Genomic DNA, 18,813 nt, shown 5'->3' on the forward strand with positions numbered 1-18,813 from the left:
AAGACCGGGCATCAGAGTCAACCGGTTGACGTCTCAATCTTGTTGTGCTTGTTTTGTCCAGCAGAGGGGGCCGCTCGCGACAGCAGCTTCATTCACTCTTCTTCTTCTACTAACTACTTGCTCGCGCCAGTTTTAGAGGAAACTGCTCTGGAAAACTCGGCCGGAAGTGTCATGTGAATCCATAACATCACCACAAACGTCTTTTCAAGCCAGGTAAATTACACTCGTTTGAGATACTAGCTAATGATGTTATGTCACAACTTATTGTATAGTTAAATGTTCTGCGGTATATGGTTTTAAATAGGTTATGCTAGCTAATATTAGCTATGTCGACTAAGTTATCTTGCTCGGTTCGCCAGCTGCTGTCATGGTAACGAGGTTAAAAAACGTTCACATGTAAACATTCAGTGGACGGGCTATTTTGAAAATATGATTATATTAAATTAATGCACAATTAATTCTGATAATATTCATTTGTAGATTACAATTGTAATGGTTTGGCATTATAAGTTGTGTGAACATATATTTAGACATTTTCATGGATAACATTAGCGTAATGTTTTCTGCTAAAGTGGAGAGGAGTAAGACTGGATAGGAAGAAGAGTGAGATAGAGGAGGAAAAGTTAAGATATGATTACAGAGCCTGACAATTTATTATTCCAAACAATGTTTTTAAGATAAAATACAAAATGAGGCAAGCAATGGGAATCTGTTAACCAAAGTATTATATCTAATAGTGTTCTATTTATTAATAAAGATTGGAGAAGGACAAATTAAGGGAGTAAAAAGAGTGAAGCAAGGAGAGTGTGGAAGAGTGAGGTGGAAAGGTGAAGAGAAGGAAAGGAAGAAAGATCAGGAAGTTGAGAGTAAGAAGAGTGACACAAGGAGAGTGAAGAAGAGCAGACAGAGGAGGAACAATGGCTCTTTCATCCAAAAATGTAACCTGCAAAACAAAGTTGTCATTCTCTGCCGACAACACAAATAGCAACCTTGGAGGACTGAATAGAGTGGGGAGGGTCAATGTCCATACCAACCTTGGAGGACTGAATAGGCTGGGGAGGGTCAATGTCCATACCAAAGTTAAAAATGCTCTGCAGCGGGAGGTGATTGGCTTTGGTTGTCCTGCCCACATCATTCATAACACGGCCAGAACAGCTTTGGGTATGGTTCCCCTTGAAGTTGAGTACCCGCTCACAAAGATATTTTCATATTTTCAGAGTAGAAAAGACTGAAGAGCTGCAATGTCTAAAGAGCTTTCTCAAAACCTCCCAATCATTCTTCACTACGGCTGTGAACTACTTGCAGGTATTGGGGAAAGCACACAGATAATCTAAAATATATATATTGTCTCCTTTTAAACAGGCAACCTCAGCGTGAAGAGATCCAGAAGGCAGCAGCCACACTGCAGGAAAAATGCCCCCATGTGACCATCAATGAGGATGCATTGTTTGACGAGGTTACTGGCCTGCAAGAGTTCCTAAAGGGGGGATCGCTTGAATAATGGAAAACATCGGAGACACCGCTTAGTCAGAGATGGAGTTACCCACTTCAAAGAGAACCACATCCCACACTCTAACCTGGCTAGATTAGCGTCTGTTGTCATGTGCTTACCTGGAAGTAATACACCAGTCGAGAGAGTGTTCTCCCAAATGAATGCTCTATGGACAGCAGCAAGAAATAGGTTCCCTGTTCCTACCATCAAGGCCATGCTTATTGTGAAGACAAACGCCAACCTCCCCTGCCAGGAGTTCATGGAGAAGCTGGCCAAAGACAGAGCAATCCTGAAGAAGATACATTGTTCTGAGAAATATACAGATTAGGTTGGAATAAGTGGTAACTACATAATCTCATCACCGTCTTATTTCTTCATTATGTTAAATATTTCACATAGACTATTTTCTGTTTTTTAAAGGTCACATGTTCTCTTCTGCTCTTATTCTACCCAGACTAGCAGGACCACTGATTGGCTGTTCAGATCAGTTCTACCCAGACTAGCAGGACCACTGAATGGCTGTTCAGATCAGTTCTCCCCAGACTAGCAGGACCACTGATTGGCTGTTCAGATCAGTTCTACCCAGACTAGCAGGACCACTGATTGGCTGTTCAGATCAGTTCTACCCAGACTAGCAGGACCACTGAATGGCTGTTCAGATCAGTTCTACCCAGACTAGCAGGACCACTGATTGGCTGTTCAGATCAGTTCTACCCAGACTAGCAGGACCACTGATTGGCTGTTCAGATCAGTTCTACCCAGACTAGCAGGACCACTGATTGGCTGTTCAGATCAGTTCTACCCAGACTAGCAGGACCACTGAATGGCTGTTCAGATCAGTTCTACCCAGACTAGCAGGACCACTGAATGGCTGTTCAGATCAGTTCTACCTAGACTAGCAGGACCACTGAATGGCTGTTCAGATCAGTTCTACCCAGACTAGCAGGACCACTGATTGGCTGTTCAGATCAGTTCTACCCAGACTAGCAGGACCACTGAATGTCTGTTCAGATCAGTTCTACCCAGACTAGCAGGACCACTGATTGGCTGTTCAGATCAGTTCTACCCAGACTAGCAGGACCACTGATTGGCTGTTCAGATCAGTTCTACCCAGACTAGCAGGACCACTGATTGGCTGTTCAGATCAGTTCTACCCAGACTAGCAGGACCACTGATTGGCTGTTCAGATCAGTTCTGTCTTGTCTATAGTTTTTCTATAATATAGTTGTTTTCTCTGTCACAGTGGGCCTGTTAGACTAAATACATGAAACCGGAATTATCCCCCTTTATTTCATAGATAATAACATTGGATATTTTAATGATATATTGATATTATATATAATAGATAATAACAGTGGATATTTTAATGATATATTGATATTATATATAATAGATAATAACAGTGGATATTTTAATGATATATTGATATTATATATAATAGATAACAACATTGGATATTTTAATGATATATTGATATTATATATAATAGATAATAACAGTGGATATTTTAATGATATATTGATATTATATATAATAGATAATAACAGTGGATATTTTAATCATATATTGATATTATATATAATAGATAATAACAGTGGATATTTTAATGATATATTGATATTATATATAATAGATAATAACAGTGGATATTTTAATGATATATTGATATTATATATAATAGATAATAACAGTGGATATTTTAATGATATATTGATATTATATATAATAGATAACAACATTGGATATTTTAATGATATATTGATATTATATATAATAGATAATAACAGTGGATATTTTAATGATATATTGATATTATATATAATAGATAATAACAGTGGATATTTTAATCATATATTGATATTATATATAATAGATAATAACAGATATTTTAATGATATATTGATATTATATATAATAGATAACATAGATATTTTAATGATATATTGATATTATATATAATAGATTAATAACATTGGATATTTTAATGATATATTGATATTATATATAATAGATTAATAACATTGGATATTTAATCATATATTGATATTATATATAATAGATAATAACATTGGATATTGTAATGATATATTGACCTCCGACCTGTAAATGTCCCCGGTTTTAATTTCAGAAATCTGGTCACCTTAACTTAAAATCCCATGACTAATGTACTGATGTAGCTCCATGGGAGGAGTGAAACCCGCAGGCTCACCGTGGAATGAGTTGGACACATGCTAGTGTATGTTTACATTTACTTTGTTTACAAACATTGGAGTAGAACAAAAACATCTATTTTGGGATCTGATGGGGTACGGCAGTTGAACTATATTCATGAGGCATTTATAAATGATATTCTTCAAGCATCCATAAGTGGATGTATCAACTGCAGATTGGCCATTTAAAGGGGTCATGTGACCTGGTCATGTGACCTGGTCATGTGACCGGGCAAAAGCAGTAACAGACGAGCACCCTTCTCAAATCTGTACCCCATGATCACATTGTCAACCAGGAAGAAACATAAACCTTTATTTTCCATAAAATGTTCAAACTATTTTTCCTTAGGAAGGCAGACAAAGCACATCTACAAAACAAATGGAATCCCTTTCCACCCAATGCAAACTGCACCCACCTAAACGAACACCGTCAGTCTGGGACAGATTCCTCGTCATCAGAGCTGTAGTGGATGCTGTCATCTAGGTCCTCTTCCACGAGGTCATACAATATCAATTACAGGGTGCCAACATCAATACATATTAATGAACGTTCCCCTACTACTAATACAATGACGTATTCCTTAAATACAATATCAATTACAGGGTGCCAACATCAATACATATTAATGAACGTTCCCCTACTTTGCCTGCTTAGGTCAGGTGCCACATGTGAAGCCAGGTCTTGCACATTCTCCGATCCCCTCTTTAGGCTTTCCCAGTGCTGCTGGACTTCCTTTAGGACAATTACCTCTTCCTCCTTCAGCTGTCTCAGGAGCATCACCCGGTCAAAGGCTATTTTCTTTGTGAGTAGGTCAGCTGTAAATTCACAAGAATGCAATGTGGATTTGTAACTTTAATGGCAGTGTGGTCTGTGTTTGAGCAACTGAACAAACACAGATAACAAAACAGAAACATAGTTATTGTGACACACAAACATACTACTTACTTTGTCCATGCAGCTCACAAGGCCACTCTGCTCCCAGGGCCACTCAGCTCCCTGGGCCACGCAGCTCCCAGGGCCACTCAGCTCCCAGGGCCACTCAGCTCTCAGGGCCACTCAGCTCTCAGGGCCACTCAGCTCCCAAGGCCACTCAGCTCCCAAGGCCACGCAGCTCCCAGGGCCACGCAGGTCCCAGGGCCACTCTGCTCCCAGGGCCACTCAGCTCCTAGGGCCACGCAGCTCCCAGGGCCACTCAGCTCCCAAGGCCACGCAGCTCCCAAGGCCACGCAGCTCCCAGGGCCACGCAGCTCCCAGGGCCACTCTGCTCCCAGGGCCACGCAGCTCCCAGGGCCACTCAGCTCCCAAGGCCACGCAGCTCCCAAGGCCACGCAGCTCCCAGGGCCACGCAGCTCCCAGGGCCACTCAGCTCCCAGGGCCACGCAGCTCCCAGGGCCACTCAGCTCCCAGGGCCACGCAGCTCCCAGGGCCACTCAGCTCCCAGGACCACTCAGCTCCCAAGGTCATTGGAGTACACCCTCTAAGGGTCATTGGAGTACACCCTCTAAGGGTTAGCGCTCAGGGTCATTGGAGTACGCCCTCTAAGGGTCATTGGAGTACACCCTCTAAGGGTCATTGGAGTACACCCTCTAAGGGTCATTGGAGTACACCCTCTAAGGGTCATTGGAGTACGCCCTCTAAGGGTTAGCGCTCAGGGTCATTGGAGTACGCCCTCTAAGGGTCGTTGGAGTACGCCCTCTAAGGGTCATTGGAGTACACCCTCTAAGGGTTAGAGCTCAGGGTCATTGGAGTACGCCCTCTAAGGGTTAGAGCTCAGGGTCATTGGAGTACGCCCTCTAAGGGTTAGAGCTCAGGGTCATTGGAGTGCACCCTCTAAGGGTTAGAGCTCAGGGTCATTGGAGTACGCCCTCTAATGGTCATTGGAGTACGCCCTCTAAGGGTCATTGGAGTACACCCTCTAAGGGTCGTTGGAGTACGCCCTCTAAGGGTTAGCGCTCAGGGTCATTGGAGTACACCCTCTAAGGGTTAGAGCTCAGGGTCATTGGAGTACACCCTCTAAGGGTTAGAGCTCAGGGTCATTGGAGTACGCCCTCTAAGGGTCGATGGAGTACGCCCTCTAAGGGTTAGCTCTCAGGGTCATTGGAGTACACCCTCTAAGGGTTAGCGCTCAGGGTTATTGGAGTACGCCCTCTAAGGGTTAGCGCTCAGGGTCATTGGAGTACGCCCTCTAAGGGTTAGCTCTCAGGGTCATTGGAGTACGCCCTCTAAGGGTTAGCTCTCAGGGTCATTGGAGTATGCCCTCTAAGGGTTAGCTCTCAGGGTCATTGGAGTACGCAAGCCTCTCCACTAGGTCAAGGTGACAGTCCAGGAGAGTTACATTTAGGATGATTTATTTGATGTATTCTTTACCTGTATTAGCCCATTGCTGAACTTCCATTGTCCAGTTGTACAGAGTCTCATCTCCTTCTTAAACTTTTCGAGAGTCTGGGTCTCCTCCTTGATTTTAGCTGTTGTCTGAGATGGTTAACATGTTCCCCCCCACGGCCTGGATGGTTAACATGTCTGTTCCCCCCCACGGCCTGGATGGTTAACATGTCTGTCCCCCCCATGGCCTGGATGGTTAACATGTCTGTTCCCCCCACGGCCTGGATGGTTAACATGTCTGTTTCCCCCCACAGCCTGGATGGTTAACATGTCTGTTCACAGCCTGGATGGTTAACATGTCTGTTCCCCCCCACGGCCTGGATGGTTAACATGTCTGTTCACAGCCTGGATGGTTAACATGTCTGTTCCCCCCACAGCCTGAATGGTTAACATGTCTGTTCCCCCCCACGGCCTGGATGGTTAACATGTCTGTTTCCCCCCCACGGCCTGGATGGTTAACATGTCTGTTCACTCCCACAGCCTGGATGGTTAACATGTCTGGTCCCCCCCACAGCCTGGATGGTTAACATGTCTGTTCCCCCCACGGCCTGGATGGTTAACATGTCTGTTCACAGCCTGGATGGTTAACATGTCTGATACCCCACGGGTTAACATGTCTGTTCACCCCCACAGCCTGGATGGTTAACATGTCTGTTCCCCCACAGCCTGGATGGTTAACATGTCTGTTCCCCCCACAGCCTGGATGGTTAACATGTCTGTTCCCCCCACGGCCTGGATGGTTAACATGTCTGTTCACGGCCTGGATGGTTAACATGTCTGTCCCCCCCATGGCCTGGATGGTTAACATGTCTGTTCCCCCCACAGCCTGGATGGTTAACATGTCTGTTCCCCCCACAGCCTGGATGGTTAACATGTCTGTTCCCCCCCACGGCCTGGATGGTTAACATGTCTGTTCCCCCCACAGCCTGGATGGTTAACATGTCTGTTCCCCCCACAGCCTGGATGGTTAACATGTCTGTTCCCCCCCACAGCCTGGATGGTTAACATGTCTGTTCCCCCCACAGCCTGGATGGTTAACATGTCTGTTTCCCCCCACAGCCTGGATGGTTAACATGTCTGTTCACAGCCTGGATGGTTAACATGTCTGTTTCCCCCCACAGCCTGAATGGTTAACATGTCTGTTCCCCCCAGATAAGTATTAACATAGCTGAATAGAACTCCTTATTCCAGATAAGTAGTAACATAGCTGAATAGAACTCCTTATTCCAGATAAGTAGTAACATAGCTGAATAGAACTCCTTATTCCAGATAAGTAGTAACATAGCTGAATAGAACTCCTTATTCCAGATAAGTAGTAACATAGCTGAATAGAACTCCTTATTCCAGATAAGTAGTAACATAGCTGAATAGAACTCCTTATTCCAGATAAGTAGTAACATAGCTGAATAGAACTCCTTATTCCAGATAAGTAGTAACATAGCTGAATAGAACTCCTTATTCCAGATAAGTAGTAACATAGCTGAATAGAACTCCTTATTCCAGATAAGTAGTAACATAGCTGAATAGAACTCCTTATTCCAGATAAGTAGTAACATAGCTGAATAGAACTCTTTATTCCAGATAAGTAGTAACATAGCTGAATAGAACTCCTTATTCCAGATAAGTAGTAACATAGCTGAATAGAACTCCTTATTCCAGATAAGTAGTAACATAGCTGAATAGAACTCCTTATTCCAGATAAGTAGTAACATAGCTGAATAGAACTCCTTATTCCAGATAAGTAGTAACATAGCTGAATAGAACTCCTTATTCCAGATAAGTAGTAACATAGCTGAATAGAACTCCTTATTCCAGATAAGTAGTAACATAGCTGAATAGAACTCCTTATTCCAGATAAGTAGTAACATAGCTGAATAGAACTCCTTATTCCAGATAAGTAGTAACATAGCTGAATAGAACTCCTTATTCCAGATAAGTAGTAACATAGCTGAATAGAACTCCTTATTCCAGATAAGTAGTAACATAGCTGAATAGAACTCCTTATTCCAGATAAGTAGTAACATAGCTGAATAGAACTCCTTATTCCAGATAAGTAGTAACATAGCTGAATAGAACTCCTTATTCCAGATAAGTAGTAACATAGCTGAATAGAACTCCTTATTCCAGATAAGTAGTAACATAGCTGAATAGAACTCCTTATTCCAGATAAGGAGTAACATAGTTGAATAGAACTCCTTATTCCAGATAAGGAGTAACATAGTTGAATAGAACTCCTTATTCCAGATAAGGAGTAACATAGCTGAATAGAACTCCTTATTCCAGATAAGGAGTAACATAGCTGAATAGAACTCCTTATTCCAGATAAGTAGTAACATAGCTGAATAGAACTCCTTATTCCAGATAAGTAGTAACATAGCTGAATAGAACTCCTTATTCCAGATAAGTAGTAACATAGCTGAATAGAACTCCTTATTCCAGATAAGTAGTAACATAGCTGAATAGAACTCCTTATTCCAGATAAGTAGTAACATAGCTGAATAGAACTCCTTATTCCAGATAAGTAGTAACATAGCTGAATAGAACTCCTTATTCCAGATAAGTAGTAACATAGCTGAATAGAACTCCTTATTCCAGATAAGTAGTAACATAGCTGAATAGAACTCCTTATTCCAGATAAGTAGTAACATAGCTGAATAGAACTCCTTATTCCAGATAAGTAGTAACATAGCTGAATAGAACTCCTTATTCCAGATAAGTAGTAACATAGCTGAATAGAACTCCTTATTCCAGATAAGTAGTAACATAGCTGAATAGAACTCCTTATTCCAGATAAGTAGTAACATAGCTGAATAGAACTCCTTATTCCAGATAAGTAGTAACATAGCTGAATAGAACTCCTTATTCCAGATAAGTAGTAACATAGCTGAATAGAACTCCTTATTCCAGATAAGTAGTAACATAGCTGAATAGAACTCCTTATTCCAGATAAGTAGTAACATAGCTGAATAGAACTCCTTATTCCAGATAAGTAGTAACATAGCTGAATAGAACTCCTTATTCCAGATAAGTAGTAACATAGCTGAATAGAACTCCTTATTCCAGATAAGTAGTAACATAGCTGAATAGAACTCCTTATTCCAGATAAGTAGTAACATAGCTGAATAGAACTCCTTATTCCAGATAAGTAGTAACATAGCTGAATAGAACTCCTTATTCCAGATAAGTAGTAACATAGCTGAATAGAACTCCTTATTCCAGATAAGGAGTAACATAGTTGAATAGAACTCCTTATTCCAGATAAGGAGTAACATAGCTGAATAGAACTCCTTATTCCAGATAAGGAGTAACATAGTTGAATAGAACTCCTTATTCCAGATAAGGAGTAACATAGTTGAATAGAACTCCTTATTCCAGATAAGGAGTAACATAGCTGAATAGAACTCCTTATTCCAGATAAGTAGTAACATAGCTGAATAGAACTCCTTATTCCAGATAAGTAGTAACATAGCTGAATAGAACTCCTTATTCCAGATAAGTAGTAACATAGCTGAATAGAACTCCTTATTCCAGATAAGTAGTAACATAGCTGAATAGAACTCCTTATTCCAGATAAGTAGTAACATAGCTGAATAGAACTCCTTATTCCAGATAAGTAGTAACATAGCTGAATAGAACTCCTTATTCCAGATAAGTAGTAACATAGCTGAATAGAACTCCTTATTCCAGATAAGTAGTAACATAGCTGAATAGAACTCCTTATTCCAGATAAGTAGTAACATAGCTGAATAGAACTCCTTATTCCAGATAAGTAGTAACATAGCTGAATAGAACTCCTTATTCCAGATAAGTAGTAACATAGCTGAATAGAACTCCTTATTCCAGATAAGTAGTAACATAGCTGAATAGAACTCCTTATTCCAGATAAGTAGTAACATAGCTGAATAGAACTCCTTATTCCAGATAAGTAGTAACATAGCTGAATAGAACTCCTTATTCCAGATAAGTAGTAACATAGCTGAATAGAACTCCTTATTCCAGATAAGTAGTAACATAGCTGAATAGAACTCTTTATTCCAGATAAGTAGTAACATAGCTGAATAGAACTCCTTATTCCAGATAAGTAGTAACATAGCTGAATAGAACTCCTTATTCCAGATAAGTAGTAACATAGCTGAATAGAACTCCTTATTCCAGATAAGTAGTAACATAGCTGAATAGAACTCCTTATTCCAGATAAGTAGTAACATAGCTGAATAGAACTCCTTATTCCAGATAAGTAGTAACATAGCTGAATAGAACTCCTTATTCCAGATAAGTAGTAACATAGCTGAATAGAACTCCTTATTCCAGATAAGTAGTAACATAGCTGAATAGAACTCCTTATTCCAGATAAGTAGTAACATAGCTGAATAGAACTCCTTATTCCAGATAAGTAGTAACATAGCTGAATAGAACTCCTTATTCCAGATAAGTAGTAACATAGCTGAATAGAACTCCTTATTCCAGATAAGTAGTAACATAGCTGAATAGAACTCCTTATTCCAGATAAGTAGTAACATAGCTGAATAGAACTCCTTATTCCAGATAAGTAGTAACATAGCTGAATAGAACTCTTTATTCCAGATAAGTAGTAACATAGCTGAATAGAACTCCTTATTCCAGATAAGTAGTAACATAGCTGAATAGAACTCCTTATTCCAGATAAGTAGTAACATAGCTGAATAGAACTCCTTATTCCAGATAAGTAGTAACATAGCTGAATAGAACTCCTTATTCCAGATAAGTAGTAACATAGCTGAATAGAACTCCTTATTCCAGATAAGTAGTAACATAGCTGAATAGAACTCCTTATTCCAGATAAGTAGTAACATAGCTGAATAGAACTCCTTATTCCAGATAAGTAGTAACATAGCTGAATAGAACTCCTTATTCCAGATAAGTAGTAACATAGCTGAATAGAACTCCTTATTCCAGATAAGTAGTAACATAGCTGAATAGAACTCCTTATTCCAGATAAGTAGTAACATAGCTGAATAGAACTCCTTATTCCAGATAAGTAGTAACATAGCTGAATAGAACTCCTTATTCCAGATAAGTAGTAACATAGCTGAATAGAACTCCTTATTCCAGATAAGTAGTAACATAGCTGAATAGAACTCCTTATTCCAGATAAGTAGTAACATAGCTGAATAGAACTCCTTATTCCAGATAAGGAGTAACATAGCTGAATAGAACTCCTTATTCCAGATAAGGAGTAACATAGTTGAATAGAACTCCTTATTCCAGATAAGGAGTAACATAGCTGAATAGAACTCCTTATTCCAGATAAGGAGTAACATAGCTGAATAGAACTCCTTATTCCAGATAAGTAGTAACATAGCTGAATAGAACTCCTTATTCCAGATAAGTAGTAACATAGCTGAATAGAACTCCTTATTCCAGATAAGTAGTAACATAGCTGAATAGAACTCCTTATTCCAGATAAGTAGTAACATAGCTGAATAGAACTCCTTATTCCAGATAAGTAGTAACATAGCTGAATAGAACTCCTTATTCCAGATAAGTAGTAACATAGCTGAATAGAACTCCTTATTCCAGATAAGTAGTAACATAGCTGAATAGAACTCCTTATTCCAGATAAGTAGTAACATAGCTGAATAGAACTCCTTATTCCAGATAAGTAGTAACATAGCTGAATAGAACTCCTTATTCCAGATAAGTAGTAACATAGCTGAATAGAACTCCTTATTCCAGATAATTAGTAACATAGCTGAATAGAACTCCTTATTCCAGATAAGTAGTAACATAGCTGAATAGAACTCCTTATTCCAGATAAGTAGTAACATAGCTGAATAGAACTCCTTATTCCAGATAAGGAGTAACATAGTTGAATAGAACTCCTTATTCCAGATAAGGAGTAACATAGTTGAATAGAACTCCTTATTCCAGATAAGGAGTAACATAGTTGAATAGAACTCCTTATTCCAGATAAGGAGTAACATAGCTGAATAGAACTCCTTATTCCAGATAAGGAGTAACATAGCTGAATAGAACTCCTTATTCCAGATAAGTAGTAACATAGCTGAATAGAACTCCTTATTCCAGATAAGTAGTAACATAGCTGAATAGAACTCCTTATTCCAGATAAGTAGTAACATAGCTGAATAGAACTCCTTATTCCAGATAAGTAGTAACATAGCTGAATAGAACTCCTTATTCCAGATAAGTAGTAACATAGCTGAATAGAACTCCTTATTCCAGATAAGTAGTAACATAGCTGAATAGAACTCCTTATTCCAGATAAGTAGTAACATAGCTGAATAGAACTCCTTATTCCAGATAAGTAGTAACATAGCTGAATAGAACTCCTTATTCCAGATAAGTAGTAACATAGCTGAATAGAACTCCTTATTCCAGATAAGTAGTAACATAGCTGAATAGAACTCCTTATTCCAGATAAGTAGTAACATAGCTGAATAGAACTCCTTATTCCAGATAAGTAGTAACATAGCTGAATAGAACTCCTTATTCCAGATAAGTAGTAACATAGCTGAATAGAACTCCTTATTCCAGATAAGTAGTAACATAGCTGAATAGAAATCCTTATTCCAGATAAGTAGTAACATAGCTGAATAGAAATCCTTATTCCAGATAAGTAGTAACATAGCTGAATAGAAATCCTTATTCCAGATAAGTAGTAACATAGCTGAATAGAACTCTTAATTTGAGGAACGTAAATATCTCTCCAGCATCATGTTGAGGGTATAATTTGAGGAACGTAAATATCTCTCCAGCATCATGTTGAGGGTATAATTTGAGGAACGTAAATATCTCTCCAGCATCATGTTGAGGGGTGGGTATAATTTGAGGAACGTAAATATCTCTCCAGCATCATGTTGAGGGGTGGGTATAATTTGAGGAACGTAAATATCTCTCCAGCATCATGTTGAGGGTATAATTTGAGGAACGTAAATATCTCTCCAGCATCATGTTGAGGGTATAATTTGAGGAACGTAAATATCTCTCCAGCATCATGTTGAGGGGTGGGTATAATTTAAGGAACGTAAATATCTCTCCAGCATCATGTTGAGGGTGGGTATAATTTAAGGAACGTAAATATCTCTCCAGCATCATGTTGAGGGTATAATTTAAGGAACGTAAATATCTCTCCAGCATCATGTTGAAGGGTGGGTATAATTTGAGGAACGTAAATATCTCTCCAGCATCATGTTGAAGGGTGGGTATAATTTGAGGAACGTAAATATCTCTCCAGCATCATGTTGAGGGGTGGGTATAATTTAAGGAACGTAAATATCTCTCCAGCATCATGTTGAGGGTATAATTTGAGGAACGTAAATATCTCTCCAGCATCATGTTGAGGGTATAATTTGAGGAACGTAAATATCTCTCCAGCATCATGTTGAGGGGTGGGTATAATCTGAGGAACGTTCCAGCAGGAATCCGTTCCAAAACGTCATAAATAACAAGGTTGTCAACAAACAACACATACAGAGTCATATAACAGTAGAATGAGATACGGGGTAGGGAGTGAGCTATGTAATTACGTTTTTCACTCACCACGTTTATTCGGACAAATGTCTCTCTTCATGCTGGTTGCCTCCACCATTTCTCGTTCGTTGGTTTAGTAATTATTTCCGGTGTTCCTGCATTTGCCGGTGAACTCTGTTGCGCCTCAATTAGGGAATCGCTGTGGTTGAAATGTAACTAATGACCGCAAGCCCCAGTATTTTATTAGGTAGGTGGCTTGTACACAATTGTTATACAGTACTGTATATACTGTATTGAAACAGGCAGGGTCTTGAACCCTCAACCTTCTAGCCCGAGGACCGGCGCGCAAAAGCTTGGGTCCTATCCTGCTCTTATAAACACAGGGTCCTTACACTACTCCCTCCTTTCAAAGAGCGCTTCCTCGCGCTAGCTTACGTCTGTTTATTGGACATATATATTAGTGTCTAATAAAAAATAGCAACTTATGTAAAGCATCCCATCTGTGTTAGTGTGTGTGTATGGTGTTGTTTCTCTTGATGTCCACTAGGTGTCAGCACAGCTTCAATAATGTCACACCAGGATCACATCATGTTTTCATGTGTAACAAATCAAATTGTATTTGTCACATGCGCCGAATACTACATGTTTAAACATTAGAGTGAAATGCTGAAATGAAGCCCTAAACCAACAATTTAGTTGTAAGAAAAATGTGTTAAGTAAAAAACAAGAAATATAAGTAACAAATAATTAAAGACCAGCAGTAAAATAAAAAATAGCGAGGCGATATACAGGGGGAACCAGTACAGCGTCAATGTGGAGGCTATATACAGGGGTACCAGTACAGAGTCAATGTGGAGGCTATATACAGGGGGAACCAGTACAGAGTCAATGTGGAGGCTATATACAGGGGGTACCAGTACAGAGTCAATGTGGAGGCTATATACAGGGGGTACCGGTACAGAGTCAATGTGGAGGCTATATACAGGGGGTACCGGTGCAGTGTCAATGTGGAGGCTATATACAGGGGGTACTGGTACAGAGTCAATGTAGAGGCTATATACAGGGGAACCAGTACAGAGTCAATGTGGAGGCTATATACAGGGGGAACCAGTACAGAGTCAATGTGGAGGCTATATACAGGGGGAACCAGTACAGAGTCAATGTGGAGGCTATATACAGGGGGTACCAGTACAGAGTCAATGTGGAGGCTATATACAGGGGGTACCGGTACAGAGTCAATGTGGAGGCTATATACAGGGGGTACCAGTACAGAGTCAATGTGGAGGCTATATACAGGGGGAACCAGTACAGAGTCAATGTAGAGGCTATATACAGGGGGTACCAGTACAGAGTCAATGTGGAGGCTATATACAGGGGGAACCAGTACAGAGTCAATGTGGAGGCTATATACAGGGGGAACCAGTACAGAGTCAATGTGGAGGCTATATACAGGGGGAACCAGTACAGAGTCAATGTGGAGGCTATATACAGGGGGTACCACTACAGAGTCAATGTGGAGGCTATATACAGGGGGTACCACTACAGAGTCAATGTGGAGGCTATATACAGGGGGTACCAGTACAGAGTCAATGTGGAGGCTATATACAGGGGGTACCAGTACAGGGTCAATGTGGAGGCTATATACAGGGGGTACCAGTACAGAGTCAATGTGGAGGCTATATACAGGGGGTACCAGTACAGAGTCAATGTGGAGGCTATATACAGGGGGTACCGGTACAGAGTCAATGTGGAGGCTATATACAGGGGGAACCAGTACAGAGTCAATGTGGAGGCTATATACAGGGGGTACCAGTACAGAGTCAATGTGGAGGCTATATACAGGGGGTACCGGTACAGAGTCAATGTGGAGGCTATATACAGGGTACTACGGTGCAGTGTCAATGTGGAGGCTATATACAGGGGGTACCGGTACAGAGTTAATGTGGAGACTATATACAGGGGGTACCGGTACAGAGTCAATGTGGAGGCTATATACAGGGGGTACCGGTACAGAGTCAATGTGGAGGCTATATACAGGGGTGTACCGGTACAGAGTCAATGTGGCGGCTAGATACAGGGGGTACCGGTACAGAGTCAATGTGGAGGCTATATACAAGGGGTACCAGTACAGAGTCAATGTGGAGGTTATATACAGGGGGTACCAGTACAGAGTCAATGTGGAGGCTATATACAGGGGGTACCGGTACAGAGTCAATGTGGAGCCTATATACAGGGGGTACCAGTACATAGTCAATGTGGAGGCTATATACAGGGGGTACCGGTACAGAGTCAATGTGGAGGCTATATACAGGGGGTACCGGTACAGAATCAATGTGGAGGCTATATACAGGGGGTACCGGTACAGAGTCAATGTGGAGGCTATATACAGGGGGTACCAGTACATAGTCAATGTGGAGGCTATATACAGGGGGTACTGGTACAGAGTCAATGTGGAGGCTATATACAGGGGGTACCGGTACAGAGTCAATGTGGAGGCTATATACAGGGGGTACCGGTACAGAGTCAATGTGGAGGCTATATACAGGGGGTACCGGTACAGAGTCAATGTGGAGGCTATATACAGGGGGTACCAGTACATAGTCAATGTGGAGGCTATATACAGGGGGTACTGGTACAGAGTCAATGTGTGGGGGTTACGGTACAGAGACAATGTGGAGGCTATATACAGGGTACTACGGTGCAGTGTCAATGTGGAGGCTATATACAGGGGGAACCAGTACATAGTCAATGTGGAGGCTATATACAGGGGGTACTGGTACAGAGTCAATGTAGAGGCTATATACAGGGGGAACCAGTACAGAGTCAATGTGGAGGCTATATACAGGGGGAACCAGTACAGAGTCAATGTGGAGGCTATATACAGGGGGTACCAGTACATAGTCAATGTGGAGGCTATATACAGGGGGTACCAGTACATAGTCAATGTGGAGGCTATATACAGGGAGTACCGGTACAGAGTCAATGTGGAGGCTATATACAGGGGGTACCGGTACAGAGTCAATGTGGAGGCTATATACAGGGGGTACCGGTACAGAGTCAATGTGGAGGCTATATACAGGGGGTACCAGTACATAGTCAATGTGGAGGCTATATACAGGGGGTACTGGTACAGAGTCAATGTGGAGGCTATATACAGGGGGTACCGGTACAGAGTCAATGTGGAGACTATATACAGGGGGTACCAGTACATAGTCAATGTGGAGGCTATATACAGGGGGTACCGATACAGAGTCAATGTGGAGGCTATATACAGGGGGTACTGGTACAGAGTCAATGTGGAGGCTATATACAGGGTATTACGGTACAGAAACAATGTGGAGGCTATATACAGGGTATTACGGTACAGAGTCAATGTGGAGGCTATATACAGGGTATTACGGTACAGAGTCAATGTGTGGGGGCTATATACAGGGGGTACTGGTACAGAGTCAATGTGGAGGCTATATACAGGGGGTACTGGTACAGAGTCAATGTAGAGGCTATATACAGGGGGTACCGGTACAGAGTCAATGTGTGGTGGCACCGGTTAGTCGAGGTAATTGAGTCCAGTGGTGTAAATTACTTAACAGAAATGTATTTAAAACTTCACTACATTCTGTTTATATCTGTACTTTTACTCTCTGTTTCTTTATAACTTTTAATTTTACTTCACTACATTTCTAAAGAAAATAATATATGTTTTACTCCAGACAGTTTCCCTGGCACCCAAAAGTACTTGTTTTCAAATGCTAAGCCGGACAGGAAAATGGTCCATATCACACACTTATCAAGAGAACATCCCTGGTCATCCCTACTGCCTCTGATCTGGAGGACTCACTAACCAGAGAACATCCCTGGTCATCCCTACTGCCTCTGATCTGGAGGACTCACTAACCAGAGAACATCCCTGGTCATCCCTACTGCCTCTGATCTGGAGGACTCACTAAACAGAGAACATCCCTGGTCATCCCTACTGCCTCTGATCTGGAGGACTCACTAAACAGAGAACATCCCTGGTCATCCCTACTGTCTCTGATCTGGAGGACTCACTAAACAGAGAACATCCCTGGTCATCCCTACTGCCTCTGATCTGGAGGACTCACTAAACAGAGAACATCCCTGGTCATCCCTACTGTCTCTGATCTGGAGGACTCACTAAACAGAGAACATCCCTGGTCATCCCTACTGCCTCTGATCTGGAGGACTCACTAAACAGAGAACATCCCTGGTCATCTCTACTGCCTCTGATCTGGAGGACTCACTAAACACATGCTTTGTTTGTAAATTATGTCTGAGTGTTCCCATGGCTATTTCTTAAATAAAAAAACTAACGAACCCCACCTCAACATTGTATAATTTTATAATCCAATTTCTCGTTCGGTCTAACGTACTTCCGGTTCCCACCTCAACATTGTTCTGTCAAGGCAGCAAAAGCAAGTTGGCATGAAAGGAATTTAACTCACAACCTCTCCTTTGGGAATTCACCAACATTACAAATAGTTGTAGTAGTAGTTAACTATCTTAACATGTGGCTTTCTTCAGGGGGACCAAGACTAGGAACACCTTTGAATGTTCTACAAAGATTGGCCCCAGGTAAAAGTTGGCTTTTGCAGAGTATGGTTGTGTTGTTACTCCACAGCATAGTATGTTATCACAACTCTATTGAAATGACATTTGAAACAAGGTGAAACTTCATTCTTGCTATTTGATGGGAACTAGCCCTTTTCCCCTATATACCTCTGGTTTGCTCAGGCCCACAAAGACAACAAGAAGTTTCTCCATTAACTGTTTCTCTGGGATTTGATCTCTCTGGTTTGGGGAGCAACCACCATAACCACTCCACTAGACAGACGGAGACAGAGATCTTAAGGTCTACACCTGTTGTATTAAGATGTTAAGGTAATACCTGTAGTATTAAGCACGTGATGAATACTATTTTATTTGACAGCATGGCGTCAGAATTGTAGGTAGAGTAATCTGATCCTAGATCTGTGGTTAGGGACAACTTCTATTTAAATTATCATCCATGTCTGCAGCCAGGGAATGTAATAGATGTATCACAGTGTTCAGTATTACACATTACAACACATGGAGCACTGCCATCTAGTGGACAAGTCAGGATACAACATATGGAGTACTGCCATCTAGTGGACAAATCAGGATACAACACATGGAGTACTGCCATCTAGTGGACAAATCAGGATACAACACATGGAGCACTGCCATCTAGTGGACACATGGAGCACTGCCATCTAGTG

At 41.2% G+C, this 18,813-nt stretch overlaps 1 long non-coding RNA gene across 1 annotated transcript; it reads left to right on the plus strand.

Moving 5' to 3' along the window:
- The first annotated feature begins 113 nt into the window (after nt 1-113).
- On the plus strand, nt 114-17,895 carry LOC135535389 (uncharacterized). The gene is made up of 3 exons (XR_010454859.1): nt 114-213; nt 1,363-1,833; nt 17,266-17,895. It is a non-coding gene; the product is annotated as an uncharacterized LOC135535389 (long non-coding RNA).
- Nucleotides 17,896-18,813: the final 918 nt, after the last annotated feature.

The sequence above is a fragment of the Oncorhynchus masou genome, unplaced genomic scaffold (assembly GCF_036934945.1).
Source record: "Oncorhynchus masou masou isolate Uvic2021 unplaced genomic scaffold, UVic_Omas_1.1 unplaced_scaffold_487, whole genome shotgun sequence".
Classification (NCBI taxonomy): domain Eukaryota; kingdom Metazoa; phylum Chordata; class Actinopteri; order Salmoniformes; family Salmonidae; genus Oncorhynchus; species Oncorhynchus masou.